The sequence below is a fragment of the Oryctolagus cuniculus genome, chromosome 7 (genome assembly GCF_964237555.1).
Source record: "Oryctolagus cuniculus chromosome 7, mOryCun1.1, whole genome shotgun sequence".
Lineage (NCBI taxonomy): Eukaryota > Metazoa > Chordata > Mammalia > Lagomorpha > Leporidae > Oryctolagus > Oryctolagus cuniculus.
Window position 1 is genome coordinate 139,555,024 of NC_091438.1, and position 19,849 is coordinate 139,574,872.

General features: G+C 54.9%; 1 long non-coding RNA gene across 2 annotated transcripts; it reads right to left on the reverse strand.

The window, feature by feature from the left end:
* Nucleotides 1-3,642: 3,642 nt before the first annotated feature.
* Nucleotides 3,643-19,666, reverse strand: LOC103352120 (uncharacterized). Of its 2 annotated transcripts, none has more exons than XR_007913868.2 (4): nucleotides 19,442-19,570; nucleotides 18,089-18,399; nucleotides 4,612-4,763; nucleotides 3,643-3,876 (listed from the first exon to the last, which is right to left on the reverse strand). It is a non-coding gene; the product is annotated as an uncharacterized lncRNA (long non-coding RNA). The 2 variants fall into 2 exon arrangements; XR_007913867.2 differs by lacking the exons at nucleotides 3,643-3,876; nucleotides 4,612-4,763 and adding exons at nucleotides 9,727-14,711; nucleotides 15,269-15,418 and having other exon boundaries at nucleotides 19,442-19,666.
* Nucleotides 19,667-19,849: the final 183 nt, after the last annotated feature.

Sequence of the window (19,849 nt, forward strand, 5' to 3'; positions counted from 1 at the left end):
ACTGAAACTCTCATGCTCTTGGAAGGACTGCCTTTGCCAGGGAGGCTTCTGAGAAGTGACTGCTGTTCCCAGAAGCAGAGGGAGCTGGGCCGGAAGCGCTGTTTTGTTCGGGCCTCTTACTGCTGGGAGAGAAGCAGAGTGCTGTCCCCTGAGCCAGCTCCTCTCCCGCCCGTGGTGCACTTCACCTCTGCAGAGGCATGCTCTGGTGTCCAGGGGACTCATGTGCTCTGGTCTTTTCTTGCCCTGAGCTAAAGGCCCCATGAAAATTATCTCCCCTTCCTTGATCATCGTACATCCAACCGGGAGTTTAGTCCGACCAGCCTGGGAAGCGGCGTGGGATAGTTGACTACACCAGAAGACTTGGTGAGCTGTTACCCATCTGCTTCACTGGGCCTTGAGTTTTCTCATCTGCAAATCAAGACCGGCTGGGGTAAGACTTCGCCGCCACTCCGGGGAGACTGACGCCAGATTCTGCTCAAAGGCTTCACACCCTCGGCCCCACGGAACCTCACGGAGCGCCGTGCACTTGTAGCCGCCTCCTGTTTTACGGGAGAGGTGAAGGAAGATTCCTGCGGCAGGGCAGGGACTCGGGTTCAGTCCCTGGTACCCGTCTGTCCCCTTGACCTTGCTGCTGAAGTGGTCTAGTGATGGGCAAATCTGCAGGCAGGAGGCGCCTCTGAGTAGGAGCCCTTCCCGGAAACACTCGCTCTGCCAGCCTGGAGCGCCCAGCTCTGTGTCTCCGGACCTGGTGTGTGCAGAGTGACTGGTAGGAGGAGCAGCCTCCACGGGTGCTGCAGAAGAGAGGCGTCAGCAGCCGCTGCTCCGCGTGTCCGGAGAATGGGCACAATCCCTGCCTCAGGTGTGCTGGCGGCCGGGCGCTCCTGTGCTCAGACGAGGCCCTCGGCAAACGCTGGCCGAGAGAAGCTCGGCGTTGGTGAGAGCTGTTGTCCTCCTGTCAGGAACCAACCTAAGGATTCTTTTATTTTTTTTTTTAAGATTTATTTATTTATTTATTTATTTGAAAGGGAGAGAGGTAGAGACAGAGAGAGGTCTTCCATCCACTGGTTCACTCCCCAAATGGCCAGAATAGCCAGAGCCAAGCCAGTCCAAAGCCAGGAGCTTCTTCCAGGCCTCCCACATGGGTGCAGGGGCCCAAGGATTTGGGCCATCTTCTACTGCTTTCCCAGGCTCATCAGCAGGGAGCTAGATTGGAAGTAGAGCAGCCAGGACTCGAACCAGCACCCATATGGGATGCCAGGGCTTGAACCCACTGCGCCGCGTGCTGGCCTCCAACCTAAGGATCCTTAACCCTCGGCTTCTCTCTGCACGGAGAGTTGTGTTGCTGCATTGTCATGGTAACAGTTTGGCTCTGCATAGGCTGTGTCACTCTTAGAACCCTGTGGAGGGGAGTACTGTCTCCTTGCTTTATCTCTGGACTTCGAGGTTCATACACCTGGCAAGGGCAGAACCAGAGTGGGAGCCCGGGTCTGCGGCTCTGCACCCCAGCCTGTGACCTCTGGGCCAGTTGCTGGGGGAGGGGAAAGGTTCTCGTGATACAGAAAAGGCTACAAGCCGTGCGTCTAAAGAAAGGAGGAATTCAAGCAGGTTTGCTGTGTCTCGGTGAAGGACCCGGGGGGAGCGCAGCCCTGGGTGAAAGTTTGTTCTGTTCTGTCCTCTGCTGCTTCCTTACTGGTGGTGCCAAGGCTCTGATGAGCTGGGTTTGGAAAGCTTGTGACACCACCCTCACTGCAGAAGGGCTGGGGGACGAGCTCCTCCCGCTCCGCCCCGCCTGGTTCTGGGAAGGGTGGCAGCAAGGTGGGTGTGTACACTGGCTCCACAGTCCTCTCAGGCCGCGGCTCCGTGTGGCGGATGGCGTTGCATTATTCATAACTCCAGAGGGAGCGCCGGCTTCCTGATCCCTGGGGAGTGCGGCAGCTCAGCGCTCCCAGTCTCCGGCAGGGTGACGAGGCGATGCGATGCTCTGTTCCCGCAGGGCCCTTCCCCAGGCTGGTCCCCAGTGAGATGTCTCCAGCAGAGAGCAGACAGGGAAAAGACAAGGCATCTGTGATCCTGGCAGATAACCCAAACAGATCTGCACATTTAGGGTAGAGTTGCTATGGGGAGAATTACTGTATGCTGTCCCTTAGATCCAGACTTTTAGGACAAATTCCTCCGAGCTTAGAGCTAGGAGATGGGTTTCCTGTTTAGCTGATCTGCTTTCTCCTGATGGGTAAGAACACTTGATTTTCTCCTGTGCTGTCCTTTTTGCCCTGGCGAACGAAGGAAACAAAGCCTTGGGTTCAGTGGCCACCTCTGCCAGGGTTTCTTAATAAAATTCTTAGCCCATCCCAATCTGTTGTTTTTGTTTAGTGTTGCTGTGCTCTGTGTGTGTGTGTGTGTGTGTAGTATTGCTGTGGGTGTGTGTATTGTTGTGCTGTGTGTGTAATATTGCTGTGCTCTGTGTGTGTGTAGTATTGCTCTGTGTGGGTGTGCGTTTGTATGTAGTATTGCTGTCTGTGTAGTATTGCTGTGCTGTGTGCGTAGTGTGCTGCGTGTGTGTGTAGTATTGCTGTGTGTGTGTATGTGTAGTATTGCTGTGCTGTGTGTGTGTGTAGTATCGTGCTGTGTGTGTGTAGTATTGCTCTGTGTGTGTATTGTTGTGTATGTGTAATATTGCTATGCTGTGTGTGTAATATTGCTGTGCTCTGTGTGTGTGTAGTATTGCTGTGCTGTGTGTGTGCGTTTGTATGTAGTATTGCTGTCTGTGTAGTATTGCTGTGCTGCGTGTGTGTGTAGTATTGCTGTGTGTGTGTAGTATTGCTGTGTGTGTATAGTAAGCTTGCTGTGTGTGTATGTATAGTATTGCTGTGTGTGTGTATGTGTAGTATTGCTGTGTGTGTATAGTAAGCTTGCTGTGTGTGTATGTGTAGTATTGCTGTGTGTGTATAGTAAGCTTGTTCTGTGTGTGTATGTGTAGTATTGCTGTGTGTGTGTATAGTAAGCTTGCTGTGTGTGTGTATGTGTAGTATTGCTGTGTGTGTGTATAGTAAGCTTGTTGTGTGTATGTGTAGTATTGCTGTGTGTGTATAGTAAGCTTGCTGTGTGTGTATGTGTAGTATTGCTGTGTGTGTATAGTAAGCTTGTTCTGTGTGTGTATGTGTAGTATTGCTGTGCTGTGTGTGTATGTATAGTATTGTTGTGTGTGTGTGTGTGTGTGTGTGTTTTAAATGAGCCTACCTGGGGGGAGAGGCAGGTAGTAAAGGAGGGAGGTGGGGTCTGGATGGCTCCAAGCCGGGAGGGGTGTGAGTGGGTTTCAGGAAGGAGTGGAAGCCAGCAGAAGGCACAGAGACCCCTGGGGCTCGGGGCCTTGTGGCTGTGAGGAGCACAGTGCCTGACAGCCTGAGTAGACTCAGCACCTGGGGTGGAGGGGGCGGACATTTGGCAGCCAAGGAAAGACCCCAGCGAAAAGCAGCCCATTCTGGTTTGGGCCAGGGTCCCTGGGGCTGGAGGAATGGTAGGGCACAGCACGGAAATAGGTGGAGATCGTTGTTCCGAAATACCTGAAGAGCATGGGAAAAGGAGATAGAATCATTGACTGGGTGGCTGTTTTTCTATGTATGTGAATTTCACCAACCTTCTAGATGGGTGCTGTGGATCCTCTTTTATTTCTAGATTTATTTATTTATTTGAAAGGGTTACACAGAGAAGAGAGACAGAGAGAGTGGTCTTCCATCCATTGGTTCACTCCTCAGATGGCCGCAACGGCCAGAGTTGTGCCAATCCAAAGCCAGCAGCTTCTTCCAGGTCTCCCACATGGGTGCAGGGGCCCAAGGACTTGGGCCATCTTCCACTGCTTCCCCAGGCCATAGCAGAGAGCTGGATCGGAAGTGGAGCAGCAGGACTCAAAATGGTCTCCATATGGAATGCCAGCGCTGCAGACAGTGGCCTTACCCACTACGCCACAGTGCCGGCCCCATGATCCTCATTTTAGACATGAGCTCGTTGTGGCTTAGAGGGGGGAAGTCGCTCCCAAGGCATTCAGTGAACCACTGTCAGTGCCCAGACCAACCACAGGTTATCTGTCATTCCCAGAACCCATGCACCAGGCACATGCTGGGAACAGGACGGACAGAGCCCTCCCCCGCCCCCACCCACAGCAAAGGTCGCCTGATTCATGGTCAAAACACAGGTGTGCCAGCCAGGAGGGAGGACAAGGGCCCAGCCTAAAGTGGGCCATCTGTTCTGTGTGTACAAATCCTGGTCTTCTAGGGCCTTGATGGTTTTCATTGTCAAGAAAGTACCATTGTCCCTGGTACTTTGAAAAACACTTTTCCAGCCAGATGGAGATTTTCCAAGACTCTAGGGGTTCCTGGCAGCCACCAAGCCCAAAGCTCAATGAGGAACATTCTGCAGTTGGAGAGGAGGCAACTGGAGCTGGTATTGAAACCACACCTAGGCCAGCAGTGCCTGCGCAGGTTCCACAGACCCACTGCGATGGCCGCCTGCGGGAACCGCCCCACTGCGGTCAGAACGGAAGCCCGGGACAGCCTGATGAGATCTGTGTGCTGTGCTTGCACCCGACACAGAAAGCCGCAGAATTTGTTGGCTCACATTTTGAAAACCTTTAAATGCTCCTGGCGTGTGGGCGGGGTGAGTCCGTGTCTGTCAGGTGCCTGGCATGGTGACACTGCAGGGCTCAGCGATCCCTCGCTAGCAGCTCTGGTTCAGCAATTCCAGCTTGTTCACGCATCCTAAGGAAATGACTAAGGGTGCACAGAGAGCATTTTTTTTGTACCATGTTAAGAATTGGAAACAACCTAAATTTCCAACATGAGGGGAGACTATGATTCATGTATAGGGTGGAGTAGTACACTATCATGAAATCATTTCAAGACAAAAACTACCTAATAAATTATTGGGTGAATAAACAGGTTATAAAACAATAGCAAATGGGTCCATATTTAAAAGTGAACTTACGTTGGGATAATTCTAAGTTTACAGAAAAGTTCCAGAGATAGTACAGAGAGTTCTGTGTACACTTACCCTAGAATCCCCTGACGTTAACATCTTATGTAAGCACGAAACATTTGTCAAAATATAAAAGATTTTTTTTTTTTTTGACAGGCAGAGCAGACAGTGAGAGAGAGACAGAGAGAAAGGTCTTCCTTTGCCGTTGGTTCACCCCACAATGGCCGCTGCAGCTGGCGCACTGAGGCCGGCACACCACGCCGATCCAAAGCCAGGAGCCAGGTGCTTCTCCTGGTCTCCCATGGGGTGCAGGGCCCAAGCACTTGGGCCATCCTCCACTGCACTCCCGGGCCACAGCAGAGAGCTGGACTGGAAGAGGGGCAACCGGGACAGAATCCAGCATCCCAACCGGGACTAGAACCTGGGGTGCCGGCACCGCAGGTGGAGGATTAGCCTAGTGAGCCATGGTGCCGGCCAAAATCTAAAAGATTTAACATCGGTACGTAGTAGACTCTCTGGCTTTTTTTTTTTTTTTAAGATTTATTTATTTATTTGAAAGGCAGAGTTACAGAGGCAGAGAGAGGGAGAGAGAGAGAGGTCTTCCTTCCACTGGTTCACTCTCCAGATGGCCATAACAGCCAGAACTGTGCTGATCCAAAGCCAGGAGCTTCCAGATCTCCCATGTGGGTGCTGGAGCCCAAGGACCTGGGCCACCTTCTACTGCTTTCCCAGGCCTTAGCAGAGAGAGGATAGGAAGTGAAGCAGCCAGGTCTCGAACTGGCGCCCGTATGGGATGCTGGCACTGCAGGCTGCAGCCTAACCTGCTCTGCCATAGCACCCAACCCCTCTGTTTGGCTTTCACCAGTTTTGCCACTAATGTCCTTTTTTCTTATTCCAAGATTGAGCCATTTATGCATGTTTTACAGTGAGCTTTTAAAAAGTGTTTACGCCTAGAAAAGTATCAGAAGGTTATGATGAAAATCTTAACTATGATCATGAGTGGTGGGGATCATGGAGATTTTTATTTAAAATAATGTGTCATCCAGTTTTTCCATGTTCCATGTGTCACTTCATTTTTAAAATTTTTGAAAGGCAGAGCTCTCCATCTTCTGGTTTACTCCATAAATACCTGCAATGGCTGCCTGGGACTCGGTCTTCCACGTGACCGGCAGGAGCCCAGGTTCTTGGGCCATCACCATGCCCCCCCACCCAGGGTCTTGCGTTAACAGGAAGCTTGAGTCAAGAGCCATAGCCAGGAATCAGACCCAGGCACTCCAATCTGGGACACAAACGTCTGAACCTCTAGGCCAAACACCTGCTCCCTGTGCTGCATAACTTAAAAGCAGCAAAGCTGACGCCTCCAGGGTCACTAGGTACCCTCTGATCACTCCTAGAGTGCCTGTACTTACTCATTTGTCTTCCTCTGTAGACTGAGCTCAAAAGGAAGGACCGTGAGTCTCTAACTGAAAAAGATTTGCTAATGCAGTTTAGTCTCTTTCATCTCTCTTTCCTCATCAACAGAGGAGAGAGAGACTGACAATGCCTGGTTAAATGAATGGTCATGTCAGAGAAGTGTATTGCTACCAACGCTGAGATTAGCTCACATTAGCATTCTTGTTCAGCTCACAGACACACGAGGCTTATGTTTCCCACCCGGTTACCACAGCGCGAAGACAGGACCTTCCAAGCTTGTAGTCTCGGGGCTGAATGAGTCGCTGGAGCGACTCCATTGGCCACGCATAGGTTAACTGACCAGGCCTTTGGACGGCTTCCCAAGGAAAAGGCAGTGTTCTGCTGTCCAAAGGAACAAGGATGGGAGCTCAGCAGGTTGGTTTTTTGTTTTTTGTTTTTTGTTTTTCGAGGTTGATTTATTTGAGAGTGAGAGTTACAGGCAGAGGGAGAGACAGAGAGGTCTTCCATCTGCTGGTTCACTCCCCAGATAGCTGCAATGGTGAGAGCTGGGCCAAACTGAAGCTAGGAGACAAGAGCTTCTTCCTGGTCTCCCCTGTGGATGCAGAGGCCCAAGCACTTGGGCCATCTTCTACTGCTTTCCCAGGCTATTAGTAGAGAGATGGATCAGAAGTGGAGTGGCTCAGCCTAGACTCGAACTGGCTCCCCCATGGGATGCTGGCACCGCAGGAGGAAGCTTAGCCTGCTATGCCACAGCACCAGCCCTGAAGCTTAGCAGTTCAAATACAACTCCAGAGCTAGCCCCCAAAGCAGGCATTTCAACCCCTAATTCTCTTCACAGTAAGCTCCCTGATGAGAGTAAGACCGTAATAGTACCTTTCACTGCTAAACCCTTAGCACCCAACAGAGTGCTTGGCCTGTAGCATGGGCCCAACCAATAGATATGTGAAGAAATCTATCTCTTGGTAAGCCAAACAAAATCATTCAACTTCTCTCTTAGAATCGGGCGTACAGAGCAGAGGGGCTGGGCATAGGTAAATCAGCTTCCCTGGAACTACATGGTTTCCGTTTGGGAACTGAGGCTTTGGGGAGGCGGGAAGCAGCCTGGATCCTGGGCAGGTGACTGATAGGATGCGGCTCAGTGAGCACACTGAGAGCCCAGCGCTGCAGGAGTTCGGAGGAGCACCAAGGGCCTGCAGCAGGCAGAAAAGCAGCTTAGGAGAGACAGCCAACCGCGAGAAGTGAGGGATCTGGGCAGTGGGGAGATGGAGAGGAGGGAAGGACATCTCTCGGAGAGGCACTGAGCCTTTCCCAGGCGCCAGACCTCGTGCTGACCCCTCCCCATGCATCGTCTCAACCCTTTAACCACCTGCAAGGCCCTGTCATCCTCAGCCTCGTTTCACAGATGAGAAACCGAAACCCAGGGCTCACACGGCAAACGCTGCAGTCAGGACTTGCGCCCACCCTGTCTGGCTCTGGAGCCATGATGCTGGTGCGTGCAGTGGGCCGTGGTGAGGTGTGCGTGGCCCAGCCTCCGCCAAGCATCACGGAGGTAGGGAGGCCCGCGAAGCCAGGGGCCAGTCTCCCCTCTCAGCCTTTGTTCCTTCTCTCTATCCTGAATTCCCTCTCCACCCCAGCTGTCCAAATCCTGCCTCCCCACGGCACGGGTAACGCCAAGCTGCTCGGGCGTGAGGACGGCACTGTCTCCCCACTGGATTTCTCCTCACAAGAACCGAACTTCAACGTTCTGTCTTCAGGGCTGGGTGACAGAGCAGGTCCCTTGGTGGCTGCCTTGGGGAGCCCTGGGCGACGAGGACATCTTAGACTGCTAGGGCCCTCAGACATTTTCCCGAGCGAATCTCTCGCTGCACACGGGAAGAAACAGGCCCAGGGAGGTTGGGAGAAACCCACGGAAGCAGCTGGGTTCAGAACCCGGAAGTCTGGACTCCCACAATGATGTGGCTAAAAGAACACTGTTGGCTCTGGAGCCAGACGGAGCTCAGACCCCAGCTTCTGTGTGACCTGGGTGAAGTCGCCGCCTCTCTGAACTCCATTTGCCTCATCTGTGGAATGGGCAGTTACAGTGCCTGCCTCTCAGGGCCCTTGGTGGAGCTCCAGCACAGGGCAGAGCCACAAGGCGTGGTCTGTGCACACAGGGGGCCCTCACTGGATCTGTGGGCTGGGAGGCCGCGCTGCCTGCAGGCCCAGCAGCGCCCTCGGGGTCTCCTCTCCCACCCCAGTGCACACTGCTTCCCTTCAGAACAGCCGAGAGACAAAAAGAAATGGAAGTTGCCGTGACCTTGGGTTGGAGGTGGCGAGAGTCCCTCTTGGTCAGGGTGCTGCCGGCTCCCTCTCGCTCTCCCTGACGCCCGGGGCCACTGTATCTCCCCAGTTTCTGCCTCAGGCTGGCATGGGAGTGGGCTTGGCTGGAGCCACGTCAGAGCTCGTTCACATGCTCCGGGCAAGAGCAGGAGAGCAACGGGAATGACAGGCTGCCCTGGGCCCACGCGGCCCTCCATCTGGCAGAGGACACAGTCCTGGGACGCGGCTCCCTAGGCCTATCCAAAAGCCACACCAGATCTCCCACCCCCCACCCCCTGCTCCCGTTGCTTACTTGAAAGCCAGAGGGACAGCGTGAGAGGATGCACATGCATCAGCTGGTTCACTCTCCAAATGGCTACAAGATCCGGGACTGGGCCACCTGGAGCCAAGAGCTAGGAACTCCACCCAGGTCTTCCATGTGGACGGCAGGAACCCAAACACTTTGGCCATAATCCGCTGTCTCCCAGGCACATAAGCAGGAAGCTGGACTGGCAGCAGAGTAGCTGGGACTCCGACCAGGCACTCTGACGTGGGAACGTGGGCATTCTGAGCAGCGGCACACCCCGCTGCACCACAGCAGCCGGCCCAGGTCTTCCCTTGACTGGAGTTCAGATCCTGGCCTGCTTCTCCTCGACTGGGAAGTGATGGACAAGTCCCTTCTGTGAGTTTCGGCTTCCTGTGTTGCACAGAGGGGAATAATGGTGCCACCGTCAAAGATTAAACATGGCCCCCAGTGTGACAACGCCCTGTGCTGGGACGTCACTCCGTGGCTGCTCTCTGTGTGTTTGCCTTCCTCAGCTGTGCGGGGCAGCGGGGCTCAGAACTGAAGCACAATTCCTTTGTGTCCCAGGCTCTGCCCTTGGCCAGCTGAAACGGTGTGCCTTCCCTGCCCAGCACATGGCGTCCCACAACCTGGCCTCGCTCCCGCGGCTGCCCCTTAAAAGGCAGCCTTAAGGTACCCCTCAGACCCTGGTGTGTGTGTTTGCCCCTTTGCAAAATAGACGCGATCATACCTGCCACATTCGTGGACTCAACAAGTTCACAGTTGTCTTTGATGAACAGGGCAGTGCCCGTGCCCGGGACCTCCCCGTCTAGCTGGGGAGACAGACGTACAATTTGACAGACACACGGAGAGCAGTGGGCGCAGAGCAGCGAGTGGGCAGCTTGGCTCGGGAAGCTTAGCTGAGGGAAGGCCCCTGGCTAGGGCACACCTGGCCACACCCTGGAGGATGAGTTGTCTCTGCCAGGCAGCAGGCAGGGGCGCAAGTGTTGCGGGAATCAGATAAGCCGTGTCAAATAATTAACTGTGTCTCATCTGGGCCGCCTCTCCGTGCTACGTTTGTACCTAAGCCCACACTGCTCCCAGGGGAAACAAAGAGGTTGCCCTGAAACCACCCCCACCAGGCCAAGTGCAGGGGACCGCAGAGGGCCTTCGCGACACCCTAGTCTAAGCTCCCCAGCCTGCCGCCCGGGGCCTATTTGCTTCTCTTCTTCCTTACGTTTTACACCCTGGGAAAACAGAGCCACCCGGGGGTCTCAGAAGTCAGTTCCAGCTGCTTCTTCCTCTCCACACCCGCCTGGCAACCCTTACCTTGTCTCCTGGCCCGCAACTCTTTTCCATTTGTAAACGGGCAGACTCCTACCTCCCAAGCCACCAGGAGGTCTCATCTCCTAGGCCTCCCCCACCACTTCCCAGTGCCCAGCAGGGGGACTGAGCAGAGCTGTGGCTCTGCAGAGGAAGTTTGGGCTCTACTTCTGCAGACACCGAGCCTCTGCCACAGGGCTGCTGGTGTCAAGTCAGACACAGAGGATATCAGAATCGTGGGGGAGGGGCTGGCGCTGTGGTGTAGTGGGTTAAACCACCACATATGACACCAGCATCCCATATGGACGCCACTTCGAGTCCCGGCTGCTTCACTTCCAATCCAGCTCTCTGCTACGGCCTGGGAAAGCAGTGTAAGATGGCCTGAGTGTTTGGGCCCCTGACACCCAAAAGCTCCTGGTTCCTGGCTTTGGCCTGGCCCAGCCCTGGCTGCTGTGGCCATTTAGGGAGTGAACCAGTGGATGGAAGACCTCTCTCTCCGCCCCCCTCTCCCTCTCTCTCTGTAACTCTGCCTTTCAAATTAATAAAATCTAAAAACAGCAGCAGCAGCATGGGGAACAGCCCAATCCTGGAAGCATCGTGCCCAGAGTTCACATGTGAGCAGCTCATTGCAGTGTGGGATGCATGCTGGGATGCAAGGACCCAGAGAGAGCGAGAGCAGCTCCACTCGGCCCCCCTTTAACTGAGCAGGGACTGCTCCAAGTCCCCCAGGGGATACCTGAAACCCCGGATAATAGCGAGCCCTCCCCCCAGTATGTATATGCCAAAGAAGTTTAGCTTATTAATTAGGAAGAGTAAGATATTAATAGCAAATAGTAATTGACAACTTCAATAATAAAACAGAACAATATAACAATGTACCACATGAAAGTTACTTAAGACTTATGACTTGAATGTTTCTGGAATTTTCCATTTAATATTTTCCAAGCTTGGTTGGCCTCAGGGAATTGAGACTTCAGACAAGGGGCGACTACTAGGCTGAGCCTTGCCGGGCAGCGGGGCGAAGCTGCTGGTTGAGATCTGAGTGCCTGGTTTGAGTCCGGCTGCTCCGCTCTGATCCTCTCTCCATTCCATGACAAGCACTAACCGATCACATCATCCTTCCCTGCTTGGAAAGCTTCAGCACTTAGCTCAAGAACACGTGCATACTCCTTAGCATAAGGCTAAGGTCTGCTTTCGCCTCCCCAGCCCTTCTCTCCGCCACCCGCCACTCCTCTCCTGTTCCAGCCGCACGCAGGTGCCTTGCGCCTGACACGTGCTCTGCTTCCCCATGCTCCGTGCCCTGCAGGAGCTGGTGCCATTCCCTCTTTCACCACCCACAAATTCTTGCTCAGCTTCCCCCATGTCCCCTCCTGCTTTAAAAAATGCTTATATATTTATTTTTTATCTACTTGAAGAGCAGAGAGAGAGAAAGCTCCCATCTGCTGGTTCACTCCCTAAATGCCCACAACAGTCAGGATTGAGCCAGGTTGAAGCCAGGAGCCCAGGACTCAATCAGTATATCCCAGGTAGGTGGCAGGTACCCAAGTATTCAGACCATCCCCTGCTGCCTCCCAGTTGCACATCTTTTTAGATTTATTTATTTATTTGAAGGGCAGAGTTACAGAGAGGTGGGGGTGGGGGTCTTTCATCCGCTGGTTCAATCCCCAGATGACTACAATGGCTAGAGCTGATCCAAAGCCAGGAGCCAGTAGCTTCCTCCAGGTCTCCCCCATGGGCGCAGAGGTCCAAGCACTTGGGCCATCTTCTACCACTTTCCCAGGCCATAGCAGAGAGCTGGATCCGAAGTGGAGCAGCCAGGACTCGAACCAGCACCCGTATGGGATGCAGGTACTGCAGGTGGCAACTTTACCCGTCACAGCAACAGCCCCCTCCTCCTGTTGCACATTAACAGGAAGCTGGATGGGAAGGGGAGCCAGGACGCAAACCTGGAGATTCCAAGGTGGGATGCTGGCATCCCAAGCAGTGTCTTAACTGATGCGTCAAATGCCCGCCCCTTTATAAAAATTTACATATTTATGTGAAAGCAGTGAAAGGCACAGGGAGAGAGCTCCTGTTTACTGGCTTACTCCCTAAATGTGCACATCAGCCAGGGCTGGGCCAAGCCAAAGCCGGGAGTAAGGAATTCAATCCAGGTCACCCAAATGGGTGGCAAGGACCCACTTGAGCCAGCACCGCTGCCTCCCAGGGTTTGCACCAGCAGGAAGCTGGAATTAGGAGCTGGAGCTGGGAATTGAACCCAGGTACTCCTACTCTCATTTGGGACACTGGCACCTTAACCACTGTGCTAAATGCCTGCTCCCTCTTTTTAAAGATACAAAACAGGGGCCAACGCTGTGGCATAGCGAGTTCAGCCACTGCCTGTGCTGCCGGCATTCCACATGCCGGCCCCGGCTACTCCACTTCTGATCGAGCTCCCTACCAATGCACCTATAAAGGCAGCAAAATATGGTCTAAGTACTCAAGCCCCTGCACCCATGTGGGACACCTGGATGGAACTCCTGGCTCCTGGCTTTGGCCTCACCCAGTTCTGATTGTTGCGGCCATTTGGGGAGTGACCCAGCAGATGGTAGATCTCTCTGTCTCTCTCCTCTCTATAACTCTGCCTTTCAGATAAATAAAATATTTTTTAAAAAATATTTTAAAAGCGTGCATAACTTGGTAAGTGATGCAGCCTGAATGTGTGTTATTGACACCCGCAGGGTCAGTGTGTTTAGCCACTGAACTGTGTGGGCTTTCCTCTGCATCACAGTAGCAATAACGGTGCTATGCAGATGCCCGTTCATTGAGCACATATCCCACGCTGGGCTCTGCTCCGTGCACTCCAGACTGTTAACCTCAAGTCTAATCAGGTTCTAATCCGGTTGTCAAGGAGGGCGATGTCTGTCTGGAGACTGTCCCCAGAGCCCATGGTCTTGTGCAGGCTCTGCTCCAAGTCTTGCTGGGTCTCAGCTGCCCACAGGGAAGTGGCCTGGTCACCTCCCCCAGACTGCTGACAGCACAACCTTTGGCAGGGGCAGCCTGAGCCTCATGCTGCTGTTGGCTGAGAGCCCGGCCAGAGGGACTGAACCAGGCTGCAGTGAGCAGTGGCAGGCCCTGGGCTCCTGCAGCCTCTCGGCCCTGGCTTCATGTGCTGGGGACCAGGCATCAGGACCCCTGGTGACTGACGTGCTGTAGGACCTTGGGCAGATCCCTACCTCTTCGTGGGCCTCCGTTTCCTGGAAGGTAAATAAATAAGATCAGCCCTGTCCTTGACCTTCCTCTTAAACGTTGCCTAAGCCAGGCTGATCATTTGAGATACAACCGAATAGCGTCTCCTGCCCAGAACCCGGGTGCCAGGTTATGCAAGATCTCTCCTTGGAGCCAGGCCCTGCTGGACACTGGGGCCACAGAGAGGAACTGAGTGGATCCCCGCCTTCCAGAAGCTTCTGGTTGGCTATGGCCGAGGGGAACAAAGGAAAAGCAGCACAGCCTCTGAGTGTGGTCAGTACACCACTGCGTGGAGAGAAGGATGTCCAGGGGCCGCAGGGCTCCAAGCAGGGGCCTGGGAGGCTTCCCAGGAGGAAGAACGTGCAGCTCAGTTGAGTCCTGCATTTTCCTGGTAGAAAAGGGGATGTGCCTTCCGAGAGAGGGCACGCCCCGTGCAGAGGCCGGCAGGCAGGGAAGACTCAGGCTGTCGAGGGAAGCGTGAGCTCCCTGTGGCAGGTGTGGGGAGGAGAGTGTGCGAGCGCCAGGAGATGGAAGCGAAGGGGCAGGCGGGAGGCGGCAGAGGCTGACTTCAACACCGGTTCCTGAGCTACACTACAGGCTCCAAGGGGGAGCGCGTGGGGCCAGTGCTCCGACAGTGGATTAAGCTACCACAAATGTCAGCAACATCCCACATGGGAGTTCAGGTCGGAATCCTGGCTGCTCCGCTTCTGATCCAGCTCCCTGCTAATGCACCTGGGATGCGGCAGTGATGGCCCAAGTGCTTGGGCCCTTGCCACCCACATGGGAGACCCGGATGGAGTTCTAGGCTTTGGTCTGTTTCAGCATTGGCTGTTCCAGCCAGTGCACCAGCAAGTGGAAGGCCAGTCTCTCTCTCTCTCTCTCTCTCACCCTCTATCTCTGATACTCTGCCTTTCAAATAAACAAATAAAAAAAGGAAGAAAGAAAGAAAGAGTGGCAGTGCCCAGCACGGGGAAGGCCCCTAGCTTCTGGAGTTCCAGCTTGACCCACACCACTTCCTCCATCCCCTGGAGGCCAAAGTTCATGCTGGACCGTCTTGGTCAGGGCATTCCACTCCTGCAGTCTGAGATGAAGCTGTTCCCAGAGCAGTCCATTCATCCAACCCCTCACACCTGCAGGCCACGGCTTCTATCTTCTAGGCTCCCCCAGGAGCCTGGTGAGCAGCTGGCACTCAGAGAACCTACAAGATGGCAGCAAAAGTGCTACTGAGCGCCTCTGAGCCAGCCCCCCCCACCCCGCCTCGGCCTCTGAGGAAGGGCCAGTCCTGACTTCCGCTGGGGAGACACGGCCAGGCCACACCAATTGTTACTATGGTGTTACCTGTTTAGGAAAATTCAGGTAGCTGGAGAAGGCTGTAACAGGAAGTTGGCCTTCCTGGGCAGACAGGGAGGGTATCCCCCAAAAAGTGATGCTTTCCCTGGGGACGCGGGGTTCCCGCTACCTGAAACAGCAGTGGGGAAAATGTCACAGTCACGATGACTGTGAGTTCTGTCCTCAGTGAGGGGAACCCAGGGCCACTTCCCTGCTCTGCCTCAACTCCAGCCCCCCGCCCCCACCGCAAGCCCCTCCCACCGGTGTTCTCATTCTCATCATTGAAATGTCAACAGCAACGAAAATCCATATCTCTGATCCTGCGGAATCCTCTGTGTGGCAGAGCCCACTGGCCCCACTCTTTGGCAAACCGAAACGTAAAGTGAAATACAGAAGTCTTAGCCATTCATCCATGTGCACACAGACCGTCAGAGCCAGGCCAAGAACCCTCCTCTCTGGGCTCGGAGATCGCCCGGGGAGAACAGGAAGGTGGCTGCTGTCTTTCCCGTCTCTGCCTTGGGTCAGGCCGATCTGGGAATGACAGAGATCCGAGGGACTTTCCTGGGATGCAGCTTCCTGGAGAGAGAAGAGAAGAGCTTCAGAGAAAGCTTCCACTTGGGGACAGCCCTGTCTTGAGCATGTGGGTACCCCGGGGTCCCAAACAGCTGATTTCCCAGTGCCGGCAGCCCAGAGCTCACAGCAGGCACTCGGCCCATGGTTCCCTCTGCCCTTGAGGGGCTGTGTTTGCACGGAGCGGAGCCCGAGCCCCAGCCGGGGCAGGCAGTGTGGGCCTCTCCTCTGTGCTGTCTAGGGGGTGTGGGTGCCATCACCAGAGAGACTGTAAGCTGTGGAAAAGCACCAAGCCCTCCAATTGGAGGAAGCATCTTTGGACCCTAAGCGGGTATCGACCCAGTTCGAGGTCCTCTAGGTCTCAGTGGGGGGACCTCTAGGCCTTTAGGGAGAGGATCTTTGGGTACCCTTGAAGAGTTTGGGGACACTCTGGATTCAGACAAAAGGGTTCTAGTATTAGCAAGCCCCTTGTCAAAAAGGTTGAACTGGCCGAGTGTATCTGGAGACACAACTTGATTTGCTGTCAGTTTCTTCGGTCTCTCTCCCTCATCCCTTCATTGGCTTGAGCATCCCACTGACCCTCAGAGCTACTTTCTATAAGAGCTGAGAGATGGAGGAGAAATGAAGCTGCCCAGGGCCACGGAGGGAAGGACCCTTTCCTGCCCACTCAAGACCTGAGCCCTTCCTATGCCCGCCCCCTGCCCCTGCAGCCTCTGCCAAGCCCGATGGCCCAACGACCCGCAGCTCTGACTGAGTTGGAGGCCACAGAAGCTAAAAACCCACCCTGCCCCTGCCCAGAGTTGACTTTTCTGAACAAGCCCTCTCCAGGGAGGTGGAATGGGACATGGCAGCCCCAACCCTGGCTCAGCCTGCTGGCCTTGCTTTGTCGCTGAGACCGTGGACGTGGGCCTGAAAGCCCTCTGCTGGGAAACCCTGCAGCAGCAGAGAGAAGGGGGAAGCCCCCCACTCTGTGGTCCTGGTGTACAGACATGAGTGAGTCAGGGGGCTTCAGGGGACTCCCAGCCCGGGGGACAGGGGAGGCAGACACACAGCCCCACAACCACAGCGCGGCATGAATAACGCAGAAGCCAAGGAGGGTGCCCAGCCTTGTGAAGGCACAGCCGGCTCCTGGGGGAGTCCGGGAAGGCCCCTGAGGGGTGCGTGAGAGTTTACAGGTGGAGGAAGAAGGAACAGCTCATGCGAAGGCTTGGGGGTGGGGAGGAGCGGCATCAGCTGAGTGTACAGTCGGTAATGGGGGAAATGAGTCTTCGCAAGGCTGGCCAGGGCAGCCAGGGAATCACCCTGCAAAGCTACAAAGAAAAGGCGGAGTTGCTCTTGGTGAATTCTGGGAATGCCAGAGCAGGGAAATAGCACTTGTGCTAAGAATTACTGCTTACACTTCTTACAGATTTCAAAATAGAAGCTCAGCAAATTTCCCAAGGTCTCTGTATTAGTCAGGGAAACAGAACCAGCACACAACACGCAATTACAGAGGCCAGCGAGTCCCGTGATGGATCGGCAGGGTGAATCGGCAAGCTGCGGCCCAGGGTACCCACAGTGTCTTCATGCCGGTCCGTGTCTGAAGTTATCTGGGATCTCTGTGACCCAGTCAGGTGCAGCCCTCACAGCCTCACAGCTAACAAAGTGGCAGAGCTGGGAATCGAATCCAGGTCTGTCTGCAGCAGCTGCCACCGGGCAGAGACCCAGGGCTCTCCTTCCGCAGCCCGGCCTCTGGGGCTGTGCCAGCTGGACAGCAGCAGCCAGTCCCCAGCCAGGGTAGGCCAGGGGCCAGCCAGATAAGCCAGAGGGCTTGGGGAAGGTGCTAAGCAGCCTGTTGGAGGTGACATCTCACAAAAGGCTTTGCACCCTCTTGGGAGGAGAGAAGCAAGCAAGGGGCTGAGCTTTTGAAGGAACGGGCCATGCAGGCGGCCTGGGCAGGAGCAGGACCTCCGGCCCTCAGGCAGGCAACTGAGCAGCTGTGCCTCTGTCTCCCCTCTCCACCTGCTCCCTCACCTACCTACCAATGTTTCTAAGACTCTTGGAACTAGAGTAGCCTCCAACCCTCCCTTCCTCAGGTCAAGTCCACACCATTATGCAGGTGGCGAAACAGAGGCTCGGAGAGGGAAAGGGCTTCCTGCAGTCACTCAGCCCCGTTCTCCTTCAGCCATGTTTCTAGGCCTTACTAGGTGCTACTGTGTAGGGGCTGAAGATGTAAGGGAAGGGGCACAGCAGGGTAAGCCACCAGTGGGACACCCACGTCCCGTAACATTGGGCCTGGTTCAAGTCCCATCCGCTCTTCTTCCGATCCAGCTTCCTGCTAATACACAGCCCAAGGAGCCACAGATGATGGTTCAAGTACTTGGGTCCCTGCCCACCCATGTAGGAAACCCTATGGGGTTCTTGGCTCCTGGTTCCAGCCTGGCCCAGCTCCAGCTGTTGTGGGCATTTGGGGAGGGAGTGAACCAGCAGACAGAAGCTCTTTGTCTCTTCCTCTCTATCACTCTTCCTTTCAAATAACAAATAAAACAACAGTTGGGAAATAGAAGAGTCGGACTTTAAAAACAAAAGCTGTGAAGAAAGTGAGGAGACACGTCCAGGTCGTGGGTCGTGACCCCCTCCTCCCAGCCGGCCTGGGAGTCAGCAGGCCTGCAGATCCAGGGTCAGCAGAGGGCCTACCTAGAGCAGATGAGTGGCCATTCACAACCATCCCTGCTTGTTCCACCAGGTCCTGGGGCACACGGGAGGCAGACGGAAGACAGAGTCTCAGAGAACAGGATCTTCGTGACTTACGGGTCCTTCGAATGCGGGCGCTGAGAGAAGAGGGGCTGCAGATCCAGGTGCCGGGTGTCAGCTCCCTGGTACACGGAGGGCGTCCGACGTGGAGAACAGTGCAAGGGGAACACGTCTGCCGGGGAGACGACAACCACAGCCGGGACCTTGAACTCAGGAGTAAAAAGTACAAGATTCGTCTGAGGACGGTTCTTGGCCTGTGTTAGAGAGCAAAGAAGGGGCAGAGGGTTTCGAGGGGAGGGCAGGATACACCACACTCCTCAGGGAGCCGGGGGAGATGAGGCCGTACCACGCCCATGTCTGTGTTGACTTTCCTTCTCGTCCAAAATTCTTCTGTGCTGATCCCTGCTGTGTGAGCTCAGCAGCGCCGAGGAAGGGTACGGCACCCACTTTCAGATGGGAAAACCTCAATGCCAAGAGGTGGAGCAGCTTGCTCACGGTCGGCGCTGGCCAGCAGAATCATGGGCCCAGAGCCCCCAAAGCTCACCCGCACTCCCCTCACACAGAGAAGGAAAGATTGGCCCTAACCCAGTGCTGAGGAAGTGGGAGCACAGGAGCCTTGGTCTCCTCCTAGCGGCTCCGTGAGCAGTGAGCGAGCCCTCCAAGCAGCCTGTGTGTTTTTCAGCCCTCCACAGGGCCTCTCTACCAACAGCCCAGAGTTTATAAAATGCATGGCTGTGGGCCGGCATAGAGGGTAAAGGTGCCATCTGTGGTGCCGGCATCCCATATGGGTGCTGGTTCAAGTCCAGGCTGCTGCACTTCTGATCCGGCTCTCTGCTATGGCCTGGGAAAGCAGTGGAAGATGGCCCAAGTCCTTGGGCCCCTGCACCTGTGCAGGAGGCCTGGAAGAAGCTCCTGGCTTCAGATCAGCACAGCTCTGGCCATTGTAGCCATTTGGGAAGTGACCCAACGGATGGAAGACCTCTCTCTCTCTCTGCCTCTGCCTTTAGAATAAATAAGTAAATATAAGAAAGAAAGAAAGAAAGAAAGAAAGAAAGAAAGAAAGAAAGAAAGAAAGAAAGAAAGAAAGAAACTAACTCATGGCTGGGCCACAGTGTCTTGTGTTCAAGATCACATCACTGCAAAGTCAGATCAACTTTATTCTCTCTCGAATTGGGAAAAGGCTCTCCTCTGTCACCTGCACGTCAGGAGCTGGCGCCCAGGCTACTCAGCCCCCTCGTCTGTTCCCCTGCCACCCAGGCCTGATTGGTGGGCCCAGCCTTGGGGTGCCCCTGGTACCTGCTCCAGGGAGAGGGAGGTTCTGAGGCCCAGGGACAGGATGGCAAGCAGCTGATGGGAGGTTTCAGCTGTGTGGCTGCAGCGTGCAATGAACAGCAGGTGCCCTCTGGAGGAGAGAGCGGCTGGGCGGGACCGCAGTGTCCCCCGCCCCACGTCCCGCCATGGGAACCCACCAGGAGCCAGGGGCTTTCCGCCCAGATCCCCGAGAAGTTGCTCCATCATTCTGTCTCACCACAAGCATTTCCTTCTCTAAAAACTCCCTTCCCCAGGCCCCTACACCAGCCAGCTTCCCAGCAGAGTTTTCTCACAGGGGCTCCTGGAGCTCTGGACACGCCAGGCTCAGGAATGTCCCAGGAGCCCCTCCCATCTCAGCCGCAGCCACAGATGGGGGGGGGGGGGGGGCTGTTG